At 35.9% G+C, this 19417-nt stretch overlaps 1 protein-coding gene across 5 annotated transcripts in view; it reads left to right on the top strand.

Moving 5' to 3' along the window:
• Nucleotides 1-19417, top strand: part of CHL1 (cell adhesion molecule L1 like) — a 279616-nt gene that overhangs the window by 114942 nt on the left and 145257 nt on the right. The window contains exon 1 of one of the 5 annotated variants that reach the window (XM_069084077.1): nt 9486-9557. The exons of the other annotated variants lie outside the window; for them this stretch is intronic. The gene's annotated coding sequence lies outside the window, so the exon portion shown is untranslated. Of the gene's footprint in view, nt 1-9485; nt 9558-19417 lie in introns of those variants that run through there. 5 annotated transcript variants of the gene reach the window in all.

The raw sequence follows: 19417 nt of genomic DNA, 5'->3' as shown, positions 1-19417 counted from the left end.
TCTTTCTTTCTTTCTTTCTTTCTTTCTTTCTTTCTTTCTTTCTTTCTTTCTTTCTTTCTTTCTTTCTTTCTTTCTTTCTTTCTTTCTTTCTTTCTTTCCTTCCTTCCTTTCTGGAGAAGTCAGGGCAATTGGAATTAAATGACTTGGCCAAGGTCGCATGGCTAGTTTTGTGTTAAGTGTCTGAGGCTGGATTTGAACTCAGGTCCTCCTGACTCCAGGGCCAGTACTCTATTCACTGTGCCACCTAGCTGCCCCTCTTAGGGTACTTTTCCTTATTTGAAGGTAGAGTTAAAACATTTTGTATGTGTGCAGATGAGTACATAGGATCATTGACACAAAGGTGGAAGAGAGCTTAGAGATAATTAACTGCAGCCCCTCTTTTTTTAGAGGGGGAAACTGAGGCTGAGAGCTGGCAGCTAGGTAATATAGACGATAGAAGGAAGAATGGAAGGACATATGTATTTATTAAGTGTCTACTATGTGCCAGATACTGAACTAATTGCTTTACAAATATCATATTTGATCCTCATAATAACCCTATAAAATAGATTCTGATATTATCACCATTTTACAGATGAGGAAATTGAGGCAAAGTTTACATGACTTAATCACATTCTTAGTAAAGAGTCTATTGTTGTATTTGAACTCAGCTCTTCCTGACCCTAGGATCAGCACTAATTCCAATGTGCCACTCTGAAGTTAGGAAGATACTAGCTTCAATTCTACCTTAGATGCTTCTAACCTTGTGAATGATGGGCAAGATACAACTTCTGCCTCAATTTTCTCATAGGGAAAATGAAGATAATAATAGCACCTATGTCCCACATGGGACCAAATGAATTAACATATGTGAAGTGCTTTGCAACCCTTAAAAGGCTATATAAAAGTTATTATTGTTACTATAATTTTAAGTGATTTGCCCAAAATCACAAGAGAAATAAGTTACAGAGCCCTGATTGTCATGCAATCATTCTCCTTCCAAACACTTCTTTTCTACTACATGATTCTCCCTGTAATCAGAGGCTGATTTTTTTTAAACAGGTTCACATGCATGCCCAGAAAAGCTGGTGTGGATGCAAACAATGACACATTAATTAGATTAGTGCACTACAAAACACATCTTTGTTTTACCTTTTAAACCTTATGTTAGGTTTTGAAACATGTCAAAGCTGGAATAGGAAGTCAAGCATCTTGCTGAAATTGACGCTTTTAGAAATAACAATGTAGAAATACAAAATAAGCAAATGTTTTCATTGGAGGAAGGCTTCATTTAGTCAGCTTTGGGGGCTATTAGCTGAAATCTGACAGTCAAGTCTCAGGAGTTACTATATCTCATGAAGTGGGGGTAGGGACGAATGAGTGGTTTTAGGAAAGTCTCTTGAAAAGTACAATTCCCCCAAAAGATCCACATTGCAGTGGGTTTGCTGAGCAGAAACTGGATATAAACACTGAACTAACTAAACTGAGGCATGTTTAGTTCATAGCAGAGGGCTTGATTAGATGATTTCTTCTGGCCTTTTCTAGTTCTATCATTTTTCATAATCTCTTATATTGTAGTAGCCTCATAGGTGTGAATAGAAAGTCTCTTTAGAAGTGGAATGACTAACATCCATTGTCACTGTACATTAAGGAACTGATCCTAGGAATTCTAAAACCTAAGAAAAGTCCAGTTGGGAGGTGAGTACTTTAAGAAAGGGTGCCTCTGTAATGAACCCTTCTGGGTTAGAGTAAGTTGCAGACTGAAGTCAAGGGAAATTAGGAATTTGAAGACATAGGAGGTTAATTGCTTGATAGGTAGATTTTTAGGGTGGAAAAGATTTTGCGCCAACTTGGGAACTTACTGAAGAAAAGGGAGATAACCTAGAGGTCCACTAATGATAGTAACAAGGATCCAGATGGAATAGAGTAAACTTTAAAGGAAGAGAGGTAGTTACTGAATGATGATGGTCAAAGGAAGGTTTTGAAGTCAGTCAGCAAATATTTATTAAACATCTACTATGTGTTAGGCACTGTGCAGCTAAGTGGGAAGAAAGAATTCCTCTTGGACTTGTATTTCACAGTAGTTTTAGGAAAAACAGTATCCAGGCTTGGAAAGTGTGTCAAGAGATGTGGTCTGTTTCAAAAAAAGGTTTTAATTGACACTTTTCTTTTGGAGGGGGGAAGGCAGGGCAATTGGGATTAAGTGACTTGCCCAAGGTCACAGGGCTAGTAAGTGGTAAATGTCTAAGGTCGGATTTTAACTCAGGTCCTCCTGACTCCAGAGCAGGTAGTCTACTCACTAGCCACCCGTTAACTGACACTCTTAAGAAATGTACCACTGGATCTGTGCTCTTAAGTAGTCTCCCTCAGCATTATTTATCACTTCTCTGATAATTATCACTCTATTCTTCTTATTCTGCTTTCCCCCTTTGTTTCATACTGTTCTTTTCATACTTTTCTGTAATACTCACACTTGTCAATCTTAATTGCATTTTAGTATTCCATTACATTAATGTACCAAAGTTTATTCATTCATTCTCCTATTCTTAGGCATATTGATTGCTTTCAGCTATTTGCAATGCCAAATAATTCTGCTGTGAATGTCATTGAAGGTATAACCTTTTGAAGCATACTGTTTTTTTTTTATAGTTCTTTCACTTATATCCCAAACAAATGAATCATTACAAACAATTTTCTAACTTTTACTACATCCTGCCATATTGTCCTCCCCATGAAAATCCTGTGGTTTACCATTCTGTCAGGTATGTTTGTCTGTACCTGCCTTTCTGCAACCTCACCAGCATGGTTTCAATGATTTTCAGTTAAGTTGCCAGTTTGATGATGATTATAACAGAAAGTTGATTTATTTTGCATTTGATTTATTGAGTGAAATTGAACACTTATTTCAAGTGTGTATTACTTATTTTTGCTTCTACTTTAGAAAATTATGCATCTTTTAAACCATTTATCTAGTATGGATTGGTAGCCAAATCTGTTGAATGTAAATATGGCTTAATTACTCTAAATGTCACATTTTTAATCTGTCATATTTGCCATATTTCTCATTCTATTTTTTTCTATTTTTTCCTTTTAATTGCTTTGGTTTCAAAATATAATTATGTACAGTGTAATTATTTTTCTTAAATAATATATAAAACACAACTGGGATAACCATTCTTCCATTTTCTTCCTTTTATAAGATTTATTGTTAACGTTTGTGTCTGTTATCCAGTTAAGTTGTTTGGAGTAAGATATTGATCAAAAATTACTTCTCACTAAAATTTTAACAAAATTTCTAAATCCTTATGTATACATACATATTTCATATCTCTACCTCTATTTCTATATTTGTAACTGTATCAACTATATCTTTATCTACATCATGTAAATATGCACATAAACAACATTATAGTATTATATAACATAACATAATTAATAGCATTTCCCTGTGCCTTGTTTTCTAGAGTTTATCTACGATGCTTTTTGCATATTTACTATATAATATATCTCTATATTATTACATTGATCTATTCTATGTATTCTGTGTCTGAGCCCGGGATTCGATCTCCAGGTCTTCTCAACACTGGAGCCGGTGCTCTTACTTGCTGTGCTACCTGGCCGCCCCGTCACCATTAATTTTGCTAATTTATTGCAAGAATTAAAATTTAAAAGCAGTTTCCAGAACTTCCTAAGTGATTTATCCCATTTATTTTGTACTGTGCTCTGGACTAATGTCGTCATGTTACCCCTCCCTTTTCCTCTCCCATTGCCTCCTCTATAAGTAGATTTGCCCCACGCTCAAGAATTCCTATTTATGCTTCTGTCTATAGGACCTATCTCCCAGAACTGTTGTGACAATTCAATGAGATACCCATATAAAATGCTCTATAAATCCTAAAGTGCTATCTGAATTCCACTTATTACTTTACTTCTGTGGCTGGTCTTTTCCCAAAGTTACCCTGCCTTAGTAGCACCTGCCAGAGATTAAGATCCATTTGCACATCTTTTAAGACACTTGGCTGGTCCCTGGACTTGGCATTCCATCAGTTTCCCACTGTCATTCGACCAAATCTGACCACACTCCTGGAAGTCACTCCTGGCTCATTGCCTCCTCTTAGAATCCTTAGCTTCCGTTAAGGATCATTACAAGTACAGACTTCTTTGGGAAGCTTTCCCCACTAACCCCACGCACTTCTCACCTGTTAGTGCTTTCCCCTTTCTCATTTAGCAATCTGCTTAATGACATATCGTAAAAATAAGCAATTTCATGAAAGGTAGGGAGGGATTTGACCTTAACATCCCAGGGTCGAGCATGGTGACAATGCTTTTTGAATCGAACCGAGGGCAGGTGTTTTGTGGTGACATCGTAACAATTCTTTCTTTTCTGAAATGGAGTTTTTATCATCTTACTCTTGAGATCTATGGCAACTAAGAAATGGTCAGTTCTTTATTAATTGCCTTCTCTATATGCCAGACTACTAAATTCTGGTTGTGGGGAAGCAACTTACACCTGCAAGATGATCTTGTAATGGGAGAGATAGGAAATATATATGGCATAAGTAGAATACCAATAAATACCAACAGTAGCGATGGAGGAGGGGCAGGGTAGAAGAAGAATGGCAGGAAAGGCTTCCTGCAGATGGACACATTAGCTGCAGGTGGGTTTTGATCTCCGGTGGAATGCTTTTGGAATTTTTATTTCATCCAAGACCCTTTTTGTTGCCTTTTCCTTTGCTTAGTACACTCCTTTTGGATATTTTACAATTCATTATCACATTCACTGGAGAATTGGCAAATGAACAAAATAAACTGAATTGGAGGAAAATGTGCTTTCCCATTTCACATAGTGGGTTTAAGTTCCAGGTAAGGGAACAAAGAGAATTAGTTCTTATTTTGCTTTTTCTTACTTAATCTTGCTTTTCTACTTGCTAAAGCTCCTGCTGATATCCCATTCACAGGGAAGTCATGGAGATTGATGTTTATATGGCACTTTGAAGAAAAAGAAGTGCTTGCTAAAAGCTGCATGTCATTTTTATTCACCCAAAAGGAATAAAAACTTGAGTCGTTTCATTTGGGATGGCTGTTTAAAATAATGTGTTACTTAATTCTCAAATTTCTCGTAGTCTTGTAATGCAGATTAGGGCTCTCCAAACACCATTTATACTGATAGAGGCTACAAAAACTAAGTAGAAACATTTGATTTATTCCTGTTTAAAATATAGAGAGAAACGGGATATACATTTAATCATCTTATAAGCCAATGGGCGATGTTAGTTTGACTTTATGGCTATCTCTTCATTTTCAATGAAGAAAATTGATCCAATGTATTTAGACAATAATTTAGTATTACATAGTAATTGACATGTAAATGTATTTACAAATAAGATCATGTTCCCAATGTACTTAGTTACAGGATTGATTATACATTATGTCTCTGAGGAAAAATGAAGATTTTGTTTTTATTTTTTAAAAATTATTTTGAGTCATTTCTCAGTAAGTGATCACATAGTATTTTCAATTAAAAATAAAAGAGAAAATTAAGAACTATAACTATTCCAACTGATAGTACATGCTTTATTTTTCATTCTTTTTTTTTGCTATTTTTTTGAAGGGGGAAGGCAGGGCAATTGGGGTTAGCTTGCCCAAGGACACATGGCTAGTATGTGTTAAGTGTCTGAGGTCAGACTTCAACTCAGATCCTTCATTAATCCAAGGCCAATGCTCTATTCATTGTGCTACCTAGCTGCGCCTACATGCTTTATTCTTACCCATTCTAAACAAGAAGTAATGTGTCTTAACTTTAGGGTAAATATTCACTCAGTAGAGTTTTACTGGAAAAAATAATGTTGCATATTTTTTTTGAAATTTCAAATTTTTTAAATTTCAAAATACTATTTGAAATAAATAAGTAAAAGTGAAGAATACCCTAAACAGTTGTCAAATTATAGTGATCATGACCTTTAAGGAAGGGAAGAACAAACTGTGTGTGTATATGTGCGTTTTTTATGTAAACAGATAGCAGTATTCCATAAAGGGGAAAATGAAAATAAGGAATTCATATCCCTTAATCTCACTGTGCCTCAGGTAGCTGATTTCTTAGATGAAAAAATTGTACTTGATGACCTCTAAGGTCACTTTCAGATCTGAATTGATGATTCCATGACTAGTAAGATCTGGTAGAGAGTGAAATAAGCAGAACCAAAAAAAATATGCAAACCCAATAAGTCAATCTAACAGCTTTGTGTCTAAGTGGACAGATCTTTGCACTTGGAGTTATTAAGAAGACTTGAGTTTGAATTCTGCTTCAGACATTTGCTAGCTGCATGACATTGGGTGAGTCATCTAACCACTCTTTACCTGAAGTTCCTCATCTATAAAAAGGTTATCGTGAGGATAAAATAAGATTATACTTGTATATATTTGATTATATTGTATAAACGATAACTATGATTTAAATGAAAACATGAAAACCAAGTTGAATGATATGCAATTGAATAGTCTTTGCCCTCAAGATGGGAATGTGCACCTCTTTCTTTTACTGGGAGGTGGCAGTCTATAGGCATAGAATACTACTTATGATGCCAGATCCAATTTGTTTACTTTGCTTTAATTGATATAATTAATTGATTTTAGTGCCACAATAGGTTTAATGAGGGATAGGTGAGAGGATAGATGTGGCTATTATACAAAACAGACAAAACTAAACAAATAAAAAATGATCAACAAATACTGAAGGGAACGGTAACAAACATTCATTGAACGTTTACTTGGGCAGCTAGGTGGCACAGTGGATAGAGTGACTTGCTTGAAGTCAGGAAAATATGTCTTCCTGAGTTCAATTCTGGCCTCAAACCCTTGCTAGCTGTGTGACCCTGGGCAAGTTGCTTAGCCCTGTTTATCTCAGTTTCTCATTTGTAAAATGAGCTGGAGAGGGAAATCTCAAACCACTCCAGTGTCTTTGCAGGACAGCCACAAATAGGATCATGGAGAATCAAACATGACTAAAACAACTCAACAACAAGTATCTATATGTAGAGTTACATAGAGACACGTATGTACGTGTCAATTATCAATCCAAAAAAGGTACTAATGTGTTCTAAGTACTGGAAGTTCCTACTCTTGAGGATCTTATAGTCTACTTAGTTAAAATGCAATGGAACCATAAACAGAGATGAATAAAATTTCCTTACTCAAATGATGTTTTCATTTTAATCTACCTAGGGGCAGCTAGGTGGCATAGTAAATAAAGCACTGGCCCTGGAGTCAGGAGTACCTGGACACTTAACCTGTACTAGCCATGTGACCTTGGGCAAGTCACTTAACCCTAATTGCCCTCCCTTCCCCCCTCCAAAAAAAAAAAAAGCATTTAATCTGCCTATCTTTTCTCTTAGAAATGATATGCTTATGGCAAATGGAAAATAACACAAGTTCTTTCATTTATCTGATAATATCTTCAGCTTCATAGATGGAAAATCTAGAGTAAAATAATTAAATCACTAATAATTTGACGTGTTAAAAATGTAAACATTTTGAAATCTTTCATTGTGAATAAATATAAAATGTATCCTCCTTTAAAAGAGATTTTTGGATAGTCAGTGTTGTGTTTTGATTTTTACTTGTATCATCCCAGGAATATTTTCAGTAGTATTTGGTTTATACTTTATCACAATGAGTGGCAGTAACTTTAATAAACTTTAAGTCAGTTCAGCAGCCTGGAAACATACGTTTGCAGAAAATCTCCTCTCTATTCATCTATACTTTTCATGCTCTATATGTCACCAGGGAGGCATTATTCCCCAGTTCACTTTATAGATGGAACTTATTAAGGTTTGGAAGATTGCAATTTAAGTGAAAAAAAAACTTACTCAAAACATTGAAATTGAAATCTTTCTTTCAGTATTTACCCTAAATAGGGAAGGAAAAACAAAATGACAACCACCACAATCCTAATCAAATCTACAATCACAAACAGCTACAACAACAACAAACAGCACTCACACAACCACACACCCTTAAGATTACACACAACTCCAACAGCAACTGAAACCCATACAAAATAAAACAAGAATCACAACAAAATCCTCTAGAATCTAAGCCCCTCACACACTGGATGACTGATCTAGTTTTCCATCATTTTAAACTCTTGATTTTTTGTTGTTATTTCCTCTCTCCATAGGCTCTCAACATTATCAGTGGGATTTTAGAACCAAACACCAGATATCTTTAAATACATTTTAAAACCTTAAATTATAACTAAATGATGTGAATAAGGAATGCTTTACATATGAGTATTATTAGCAAGATAAAAATCAGTAACTGCTTCCATTGCTTGTTTAATAATAATAATGACAGCAATAAAAGTAATAGAGATGTGATTATTTAGATAGAATCTTATGGCTATGAAATCCACTGAGTACATACAGTTACTGAGAACTTTTGACTTGACCTTATTCCATATTTATTTGCTGCTAATTGGCTTTTTGAATATCGAGTGACAGCTGTGGCGTTAAGAACCAGAGGGGGTTCATTTGTTGGTCAAAAACATCACTTGCCAGTGAGATGCCAATGTATGTTCAGAATCCTTATCGACTGGACTCATGGGCATAGAGGAAACTTTTGTCTGCCGTGATTGAAAACTGAGTTATGTCAGAAACTGAAAAATACTTTGACCTATAATTAAGAATTAACTAATATTAATGAATTTTTAAAATGTCACGGATGTGCTTTTGCTGTATTCTCTCACCCAAAGCAGAGAGAAGACTAGAATTGTGATTATAAATCGACATACATTCTCAATCAATTTGATTTGTTTTTTGCATTTTCTTTACATGAGTAAGAATCCTAGGATCACAGTTCTAGAGATCAAGGCATCTTTGAAGTCATCTAATCTAAAGCCCCTTTATATGGTTAAGGAAACTGGTGCCCAAAGTAGTAAAGGGATTGGCCAACGGTCATATGGCTTGTAAATATCAGCACCAGGATTGAAACTCATGTCCTAGTTTGCTTGTTTGCTTTTTGCCTCTGCACCATCCTGCTTCTGGAGCAAATGATAGTTCTTCCTCTCAAAAAAGAAACCCCATACACGAACACACACACATACACGTATATATGTATGAATAGATGGGCATGTACATGTGTATATATACATATACACACATTCAGGATATTTCCTGAAGTCAATGAAATATTGTCCCTAGTACCTACACTTTCCAAATTTAGAACTTGTGCCATGGTAGCATGTTCAGAAGGGTTCTGGGGCACTGTGAGATCCTTAGTGACCAATGAAAGAAAAAATAAATTACACTGGACCTCTATGAGCATTATAGTCTAGTGATGGCCTATTTTTCAATTAGTTTGTCAATATTTCTGGTAAAGCAGAGTGTCAGGAAATGACTCTAGGTTACGTCTTACCTATCAGGAGTCATTCAGTAGGAGTGTAAAATATATATTCATTTGCCATAGATTATCCATGATACTCGTGTCAATTATTACTAACAAGCCTATTCCTCCTTCTTTTCTACCTATGAGTAGTTATTTGGCAATACCAATGAGAAAATGAGCTTATCATTTTAAGCAGAGTGAGTATATTATGGTAAAATGGAAAAATCAGAGAGCTTTGGCTGTATTCTTTCACCACAAAGATAGGTCCACAGTCATTTATGAAACACTTCCTCTGGGCCAGATCTAGCTTTGATTGCCACCTCTAATTCTCATTAGGATCTGGACAAAAGCTTCTAGAGATGCTTCTAAGTCTTTCCTTCAACAATGGAGATTGAGAAAGACTGAAAGGCTGAGGATTTTTGACTTGACCTCAGGACTTGTCACTTTAAAATCAGTTCTCTTTCTACACATCTATGGGCAAGTCAAAGATAGCATGAGGTAGTGGATGAAGAATGTGGCCCAAACCATGGAAGACATAAATTCAAATTTTACATCTGGCGTGTTTTAGCTTTGTGACTCTGGGAAAGTCAAGTAATCTCTCAGTGTTCTAGGCTAGTGTTATTAAACTCAAATAGAAATGGGAACCACACATATTGATCCCTGTGGAACCTCATATTGACTGAGGAAACCACATGTAAATATTATTTGTGTTTTTATTGATTATGCCAAATATTTCCCCCAAACATTTTAATCTGATTTGTGTCATACTTGGGGGTTACTGTGGGCCCCATGTGGCCTGTGAGGGTTGTGTCTGAAACTTCTGCTTTAGGCAACTCTTACTAAGGGTTAAGAAACCTGCAACCTCAAGGCCACATGAATCCCTCTAGTTCATCACTTGGGGCCCTTTGAAACCCAAGGCCACCAGATTTTCACCCCTGTAAGACTTAGACTAAATGTTGCAGAGAAGTTACTGACTTGCTTTGGTGAAGAGAATTTCCTCACCTTGACTTTCTTATCTTGATGAAATCATTGGTCTAGTACCTATCCCTAGGGGAAGTCAGTCAGTCAACCAACATTTCTAAAATATGTCAGACACTGTAAAAGTGCTGGAAATATAAAGAAAGGTTTCCTGCCCTCATAGAACTCACAGTCTAATGGGAAAGACAACATGCAAATAGCTACATACAGACAAGATACATATATGCAGGATAAATTGGGATTAATTTAGAGGAAAAGAATTAAGACCGAGGAAAATTGGGAAAGGCTTCTTTCAGAAGGTAAGAATGTAGCTGAGATTTTGAAGGAAGCCAAGGAAGCCCGGAGATAAAGATGAGAAGGAAGAACATTCCAGGCCTGAGGAAGAACTGGTAAAAATTCTTGGAGTTGGAAGATGGTTATCAAAGCAGTGTGGTAAAGATGGAGGGATGTTAAATGTCATTAGGGAAACAGGTTTCAAATCTTGGTTCTGATGTTTAGTGTCTAAATGACTTGGGGCAAAATATATCATTTCCCTGGGTCTCAGTTTTCTCACTTGTACAATGAGGTATCTGAACTAATGGCCAAAAGTTCTTTCCAGCTATTAATCTATGTCCTCTCTCGAACTCAGTTTTTTTCATGTGAACAATGAGATGTCTGGACTAATGACCTGGAAAGTAATTTCTATCTCCAATTCTGAACCTTAGTTTTCTCATATATGAAATAGTAATAATAATGATAATTATTATTATTTCTATAATTTTCTTAATAAAGTTTTTTTTTGAAAATGCTTTATAAACCTTTGAAAACACTGAATATAAATACATAATTCAGAGATTTTTAAGGTTTGCATTTGTGTCCTTGGATATTATGAGCACAGACCGTTGTTACAGCAGTTCTCGAATGTTATAGCAGATCCCATCAGGCAATTGGGTGAGTTTGGAAGAGAAGAAAGGATGTTTTCGAGATAGAAAGAGGCAAAAGTCCATATTTGCTTTTCTTACAGGAAATGAGGCAGAAAATGTCTTAACAACATACGATATTTCTTTGATTTTGCAGTTACCAGGAAAAGGAGCAGCTACTTGAGTGTAAACTGCCCTTTGCCATAGGAGAGAAAGCACAGTATGAAAAGAAAGATCTGTGTATAGGACTCAATGAAAATAATACCAAAAGAATGACAGATTTTTAAAAAGTAGCCTAAAAGCACTGCAGAGAAAGAAGGTACTGACTTATACAATAAATGCTTTAGGACTTTGGAAAGATTGCTTTGTTCTCTTTTTAGTTTCCATTCCAAACAGAATTTGGGCATAGTGACTCATTTTAAAATGTAGCCATATTTATAAGCATGTGTATATTTACATGTACATAAACATGCACATATATGTGGATACATGGAAATACACAGTTATGTCTAATGTCTATATCTATCTCAATATGACAAGTCTATCTTTGGTCCTTGAACATATAATAATTTACAATTAGGAATAGTATAAGGAAGATTACTTGCATATTTCCTTTTTACTCCTTAGTCCTTTACAAAGACCATTCATTGTTGATGTGTATATAGCAAAGAAATAATAAATTGAATACAGCAGACTTTAAAATAATGAAGTATCGTTTGATACATCTGCATTTCTCAAGAAACAATCTAAACTGCTTACAAAATATGTTTTATCAGGCAAAAAGTTAGTTAATTGATTGTCAGTCACCAAGCATTTATTAGGCACCAAGTTAGACAATAGTTCTACAAAGAGCAAAGGTGAAACAACCCTGCCCTGAGGAGGTTATAATGGAGTTGAGGGAAACAATATGTATTTATGTGAATATATGTATATGTGTGTATCTGTATATGTATATTATACACAAAATAGACCCAATTAATCACAACGGACATATAAAGAAAGACATTGTTCACATCCACAGAAAGAACTAATAAATAGAAGTATGTATAGAACGCTTTTGCATGTATGTATATGTATGCATATATGAGTATATTGTCTCTAATGGTAGCTATCTCTATGGCAAGGAGGGGGAAGGAAAGAAAAAAAGAAAGTTACATGATAATTTTTTTATATATTTAAAATGAATAAAGGGCAGCCAGGTAGCACAGTGAATAGAGTACTGGCCCTAGAGTCATGAGGACCTGAGTTCAAATCTAGCCTCAGATGCTTGACACACTTACTAGCCATGTGACTTTGGGCAAGTCACTTAACCCCAATTGCCCTCCAAAAAAAATAAAAAATAATATGAATAGCAAGTTATACATACAAGATCTACAGTTTCATGTACAATCTTTTTTTCTATTATCCTGTTATGGAAATGTTTGCTTTATTTCTTAAGTTTAGAATAAAATAAATAAAATTTTATAAATGGATACAAGAAGAATGAGAATAGGGAGGTACTAGCATCTAGGGAGATCAAAGAATGTGCATGAGTAAGATGATCATTGAACTGAGTCTTGAAGGAAACTTGGGATCCTAAAAGGAGGAGATAAGAAGGGAATTTATTCCAGATATGATGAACAGTTTATGGTCAAGCACATAATTGGGAGATTGGGTGCTAAGTGTGAAGAATCATGAGAAAATAATTTGGCTCAGAACTAGAAATCGAGGGGATGCTCATCAATTAGGGAATGACTGAACAAGGTGTGGCATATGCAGGTACTTATATACATTTGTGTTACAAGAAATGATAAACAGACTGACTTCAGAAAAACCTGGAAAGGCTTATGTGAACTGATACAGAGTGAAGTCAGCAGAACCAGGGGAACATTGTACAAAGTCACAGACACAGTGTGTGATGACTGATTTTGATAGATTTAGCCCTTCTCAGCAATGCAAGGACCTAAAACAGTTCCAAAGGACTCATGACAGAAAATGCCATCCATATCCAGGGAAAGAGTGAGAATGCAAACCAAAGCAGGCTATTTTCTTTTTGTTGTTGTTGTTTTTTGGAGGGCAGTTGGGGTTAAGTGAGTTGCCCAAGTTCACACGGCTAGTTTGTGTGTGTGTGTGTGTGTGTGTGTGTGTTAAGTGTCTGAGAACAGATCCAAACCCGGGTCCTGCTGACTCAAGAGCTGGTGCTCTATTCACTGTGCCACCTAGCCTCCCAGATTATTTTCTTTGTTTTTTTGTTTGTTTGTTTTTCTTTCTCATGGTTTCTCCCATTCATTCTAATTCTTCTGTGCAACAGGACTGATGTGGAAATATGTTTAACAGAAAGGTATGTGTAGAGCCTATATCAGATTGCATGCAATCTTGGAGAGGGAAGGGAAGAAAATTTAAAACTTATGAAAATGCATGTTGAAAACTAAAAATAAATTAATTAATAAAATGAAAAAGTCATTTGGGATAAACCCCATGTACGTCAAAGGCAATGCTATGGAATAAGGCTGGAAAAGGAAGTTGAAACAATTTTAAAGGGCTTTAGTTTCTAAACAGAAAAATGTGTCATTTACATTTGAATTAATACGAAACACTGGGGTTTAGTGAATAGAGGAATGATATGATTGATGTGTACTTCAAGGAAATCATTTTGACAACATGGTGAGTATATAATATAGTGAGTAGAGTTTTGAAATAAGATCAATTCGATGACTATTTCAATAATTCAAGGGAAAGGCAGTGGTGAATCACTGCATTCTGAAGGGAAAGATGTGGGAGATATTTTATAGGTAGAAACTATAAGATCTTGTAACTGGTTAGATATGTGTGTGCAGAGGTAAAAATAAAGAATAAGGACCCTATTTGAAAAACTAGATTTTTCACCCATTAGCAGGATTAGCTCTGTCAACAGAAACAGGGTCTTTGGAAATGAGATGACCTTGGGAAGAATGATGGTCAAAGAAAAGAAAGAAAATGCCTGTCCTTTCACATAACCTGATGTTTGTTGGTCCTGGATCTGATACTCTTCTGATTACCTAACTATAGGCAATTCTCAGCATCCCAAGCAACTGTACAAATTTATACAATAGTTGCCAATCTGCATTGACAGCCAAAATTTTCCTCACTAGAAGTTCCTTGGACCATTGACATCACAGGTCATGTCTGGGGGAAAAAATATTAAACTAATCTCATTACTATTATTGACATGTTATTATTTTATTTTATTACCTAGTTAACTCTTCAGATTGTTTTGGTCACTGTGACCAAAAAATCACTGCATCAGTTCATGTAATTCTTCCTATGTTTCCATAAGTTGTTCATAATTATCATTCCTTAATATGGTGTTAATTAATTTAATTAATTCGGTAATATTCCATTACATTTATATGCCATGATTTGTACAGCCATTATCCAGTCCCAGAACACAGATAATGGTTTATGGCTTTTTTTGTTATTATAAATAATGTGGAAATGACCATTTGGGGTATTTTCTTGCTGTCAATAGGGTCCTTCAAGTATAGTCCAAATAATGGAACTGCTGGATCAAAGTGTATTAAAAATTTAGATTTTTTTCTTTTATACTTCCAATGTTGTTTTTGCTGCTGCTGCTACTAATAATGCTGATAATTCACTTTCCCTCAGGCCTGAGGCTATTTTCCCTGTGGCCCATGACTTCATACACCATGCATATTTCCCAACCTTCCAATGTCTTCAAAAGTCTGCCAACTGTAGTCTTTTCCCATTTTTTTCCATGCATGTCTGGGCAGAATCAGTGTCTCAGTGTTTGCCACCTCTTTGGGGATTAGAGAGAGTTTTGTATCAAGTCACAATGGGAGGCCGCACAGCCAGCAACTGAGTCATAAACCAGTGAATGAGATTGTACCCCTTGTGTGTGTGTGTCATATTGAGTGGACTGGGGCTGGGGCTGCTCAGTAGGAACTCCTAAGTATTTTTGATCCCTATGTTATTTCATGAGTTTTTTGAGGGACGGAGTGAGAAAGGGAGGGAAGTAGGAAGGGAGAGAGAGAGAGTGTGTGTCAGATTTATATTATCTAGTAGATCCAATTATATTACTTCCTATTTGTTAATAATTTCTTTTTTTTCTACCTGAGATTTTCAGGGTGTTTTCATCTCTTATCATCCATGTAATCCTGCAGTAGAATCAGCTATGCTTTTATTTTAAAATTTGCCTATCTGTGCCAGTGTGATTCCACTGGTGAACTTATCCTTATGTAAAACAAAGAAGTTTTGGTAATTACTCCTTTATTGAAAACATTATCATCTGGTATTTTTTTCTTAAGAAAGAGAAGTTCCCTCTCTTCTCAGTTAATTGAAAATCAGTATTGTATATGTATGTATTTATGCACACACATATTATCCCAAATTATTTTTAAATGTTTTACCAAATTATTATTTTATGAATGTGTTGGATATATTAAACCAGTGGAGTAATTTAGATAGTATTTGCATTTTTACTGTATTAGGAGATTTGAACCAAAAAAACATATTGTTTTTTCCAGTAAAACTATTTATAGTTGTGAGTGTGTATACACATGTGTGTATGTGTTGCATTGTTTCATTTATGTCTAGACACTTTACTAAAGCTATTGGGTATCGTGATTTTTCAATTGACTTTTTAAGTTAACTATCATACCATATGTAACTAGGGATGATTTCATCCTCTTTACCAATATTTATTATTGCAATATCTCTTATCTGGAAGAGAGTTATAATTCCTCTAAGTAATTAGACATGACCATCCACACATAAAAGACCAGATAGATGAAAGAATAATTATTGGGGTATTTCAACAAGCATTAGGATCTACATACAAACATACACACACACATGTAGATTGACAAAAATTGGTCAGAGTTGAACAGAAGAAATAAAGTGAGTTGAATAGGCATATACAATTTTTAATGTTCAATTAATTATACTGTTTCCCACAAAGTTAAAGGTCTATCTCAATACTACCATTCTAAGGTTTTATGTATATGTCAACAAGGCAATAATTACAATTCTTTAAAGGGCAGCTAAGTGGCACAGTGAATGGAGTGCTTGGCTTTGAGAGAGGATGTTTCTTCCTGAGTTCAAGTCTGTTCTCACACACTCCTTAACTGTTTGACTCTGTGTGGGTCACTTAACCCTGTTTGCCTCAGTTTCCTCATCTGTAAAATGAATTAGAGAAGGAAATGCCAAACTGCTTTTTTATCCCTGCCAAGAAAACTCTAAATAGGGCATGAAACATTGAACACAATTGAAAAATGACTGAACAACAGCAATATATAATATGTATGTGAGTTTTATCTGTCTGTCTGTCTATCTATCTATCCATCCATCTATTTACCCTTAAGTCCCATATATGTTAGGATAGGGAATAGGCCCTGAACATGTTCTATTCTTTTTCCCAATGCTTCACCTACTTCTCCAACACTTGCTTTATATCCTAGTTTTTACTTTCTTCCTTCATCCAAAAAATATAAATTGTATGGGCACGAGTGCTTCCCTTTCTTTTCCACATTTTATTTTGTCTTATAAGAAACAAAAAGCTAAACCAAAACCTTTTACAGTTATGTACATACATATGCATACATATATGCATACACAGATACCTCTATACATATTTCTACTAAAAAAATAGAGAAATTTAGAATCAATACATTTCTCAATATTTACTAGGAAAAAATCTTTCAAGTATACACTGCTATCAGAGGATCAACATAATAACCTTCCTTCACAAAGGCTAGTACATATTTTGAAAAATGTTATAGAATGCCTTATGTATTTCTGGGAGAGACCAGAGTAATATTAAGTAATCTTCATTTGGTTCATAATACAGTAGTGTTTATCTAATAAAACTCTTACAATACCATTTTGCATCAATATTCTTGTCTTTCTTTATGTCCCATGGAGAAGATCTGACCTTAAGCTTTCCCGGGGTTCAAAGGAAATTCAAACCTTGCCTCAGCTCTGCAGAACATTAAAAAAAGACATCCTGTTTAATAGGAGACCACCACATTGATTCTAATAGAGTGAATTTCTTACTGAGATGCTGGAAGTGTTACTTGGGCCAACTCAGTGGGCTAGCACTTGTCAATATTAACACCATACAGATTAGAGTTCAAAGCACGTGTCAGATCCTTGGATGTGACTTTCACTTAGCTATAAGACCTACTGAGGCAGAATGTATTAGAGTGGGGAGGATGAGTCTCCTGTTCCTCTCCCCTGATTACATTGACACTTGAATGGTATTTATGGCTTCAGGGATAAATTGGTTTAGTTCTGTCCCCTGTTTTCAGTGGTTGTGATGATAAAGGGAAAATAAATTGGAAAATGAGCAAGGATGGCTGTGATATTTAGTAGGATTTCTCCCCAACATCATAATCTGTTTCTAAGGTGCCTGCAATTGGAGGGCAATTAAATATATGCCACAGTGATTGACTTAAATTTATATGTACTGTTAAGCTCAGGCATATTTCAAGGTGAAATATTGTGTTTGTTTTCTCTGACCCATGTGATATCCTTTTCATCTTTCTAATATTCAAACATAAATTACAAAATGTGCAAAATTAATTTTTTTAAAGATGGTAAGCGTCATTAAGTTAGGGTAAAATAAAAATCAAAGGACTATTTATGGCTGGATTTTCACTCAAAGGAACAATATTCAAATTTGGCCACTGCCAGTTATGGTTTTGACCCTGGCAGAGTCATTTCCAAACCTAGTTTCATCTCATGATCTCCATTTTCTAAACTGCAAAGTGTTTTGGTTAGTGCTTCATGATTTGCATATTGTCCTAGGATCTTCCAATTGGCCTAAAATCAGCTATCAGTTCTCTGGGTATACACAGTACAAATCTCTTTTGCATCTTCTGACTCCATTCAACCAAAATATGTAGTAGTTTATTTGGATGACCACTGCTACTTAACAGCTGGGATAGTGTGATAGTAATGGCAATTAAAGATTCCCCTGTATTGGCTTGGTTTTCAAATTGATTGTGTTAAAACCCAGAGTTTGTTAATCCCACCTGTGGGATGGGCTTGTTGATGTGAAAAGAAAGTCCTGAACTGGGAAGAGCTGGTGACGTAGATTTGGAGAGACAAGAGAGAGGCGGAAGATCTTTTTGGAAGCAGCACCTCGTGGAGAGAGAGAGAGACTAAGAGAATTGCGGAGGGCCACTTTGAATTGCCCTGGACTTTTGAGACCTGCCCTCTGAGCTGCCAAGGACTGAGGAGACATGGCTGTTTTGCTGGTACTTTGTCTGTCTGTTTTGATGTTATTTTGCCAGATTTGTCCACTGGTGAAAGACTGTCCTGTTGAAGAAGTCCTGGAACCTGGCATTTGGTTAAGAAGCCCTGAGACTGTCCTGCAGACAGAGAGTGAATACTGTCCACTGGTGAGGGACAGTGCTGTTGTTGCAGGGGTCTGGAGACTGTCCTGCAGACAGAGTGAATACTGTCCACTGGTGAAGGACAGTGCTGTTGTTGCAGGGGTCTGGGAGCCTTTCTGTTGGTTCAGAAGCCCTGAAGAAGGATTTTCTTGTTGTATGTTTACAGAAATCCTGGGAGAGGGCTTTGCTAATGTGTTCAGGGGTTCTAGGACTGTTCTACAGACAGAGGATAAATTCATGAAGGGACTGGCAATGTATCTTATGGCCTTGCTAAACCTTGTCTCCCCAGGAACTAAGATTGCTGAGAACTTGCCTCGTGTCAAGATGAAGAAAAGACCTCCTTTTGGGTATTAAGTGCTGTGTTTAAACTTGATGTAACTCTGGGGTAGATTCAATTGTGATCCAGGGGTGGGGAACTTTTGACCTTATGTTTGGAAACTAATTTCCATTTGAGAAGAGGGGCTTTGTGGTGAACTAAATGAAGGTATAGCCTAGGGGTGGAGAAGTATTTAGAACAGAGACTTTGTAATTGATTGAATGATTGGAAGGTCCTGGAGTGGGGTAGTGCTTGGAGATTATTTAATCACACTTAGTAAATGCTGTATTTGGAATGATTTCATGTTTTGATCTTCTCTGTTCTTGGTTTGTCACTGAATAAAATAGAGAGCACCTATGCTGGTATTTTGAACCTGGGAAGTTGCCTTCTTTTGGCATTACATTACAGATAGTTGGGATAGTGACTTGAGATTGCTAGTGATTCCTCTCTCTCTCTCTCTCTCTCTCTCTCTCTCTCTCTCTCTCTCTCTC

This window comes from Petaurus breviceps, unplaced genomic scaffold (assembly GCF_028583685.1).
Source record: "Petaurus breviceps papuanus isolate PSGF00001 unplaced genomic scaffold, PetGlider_PUasm1.0 174, whole genome shotgun sequence".
Lineage (NCBI taxonomy): Eukaryota > Metazoa > Chordata > Mammalia > Diprotodontia > Petauridae > Petaurus > Petaurus breviceps.
The sequence above is the reverse complement of the archived record's forward strand: the minus strand, read 5'-3'. Positions and strand labels throughout refer to the sequence as shown.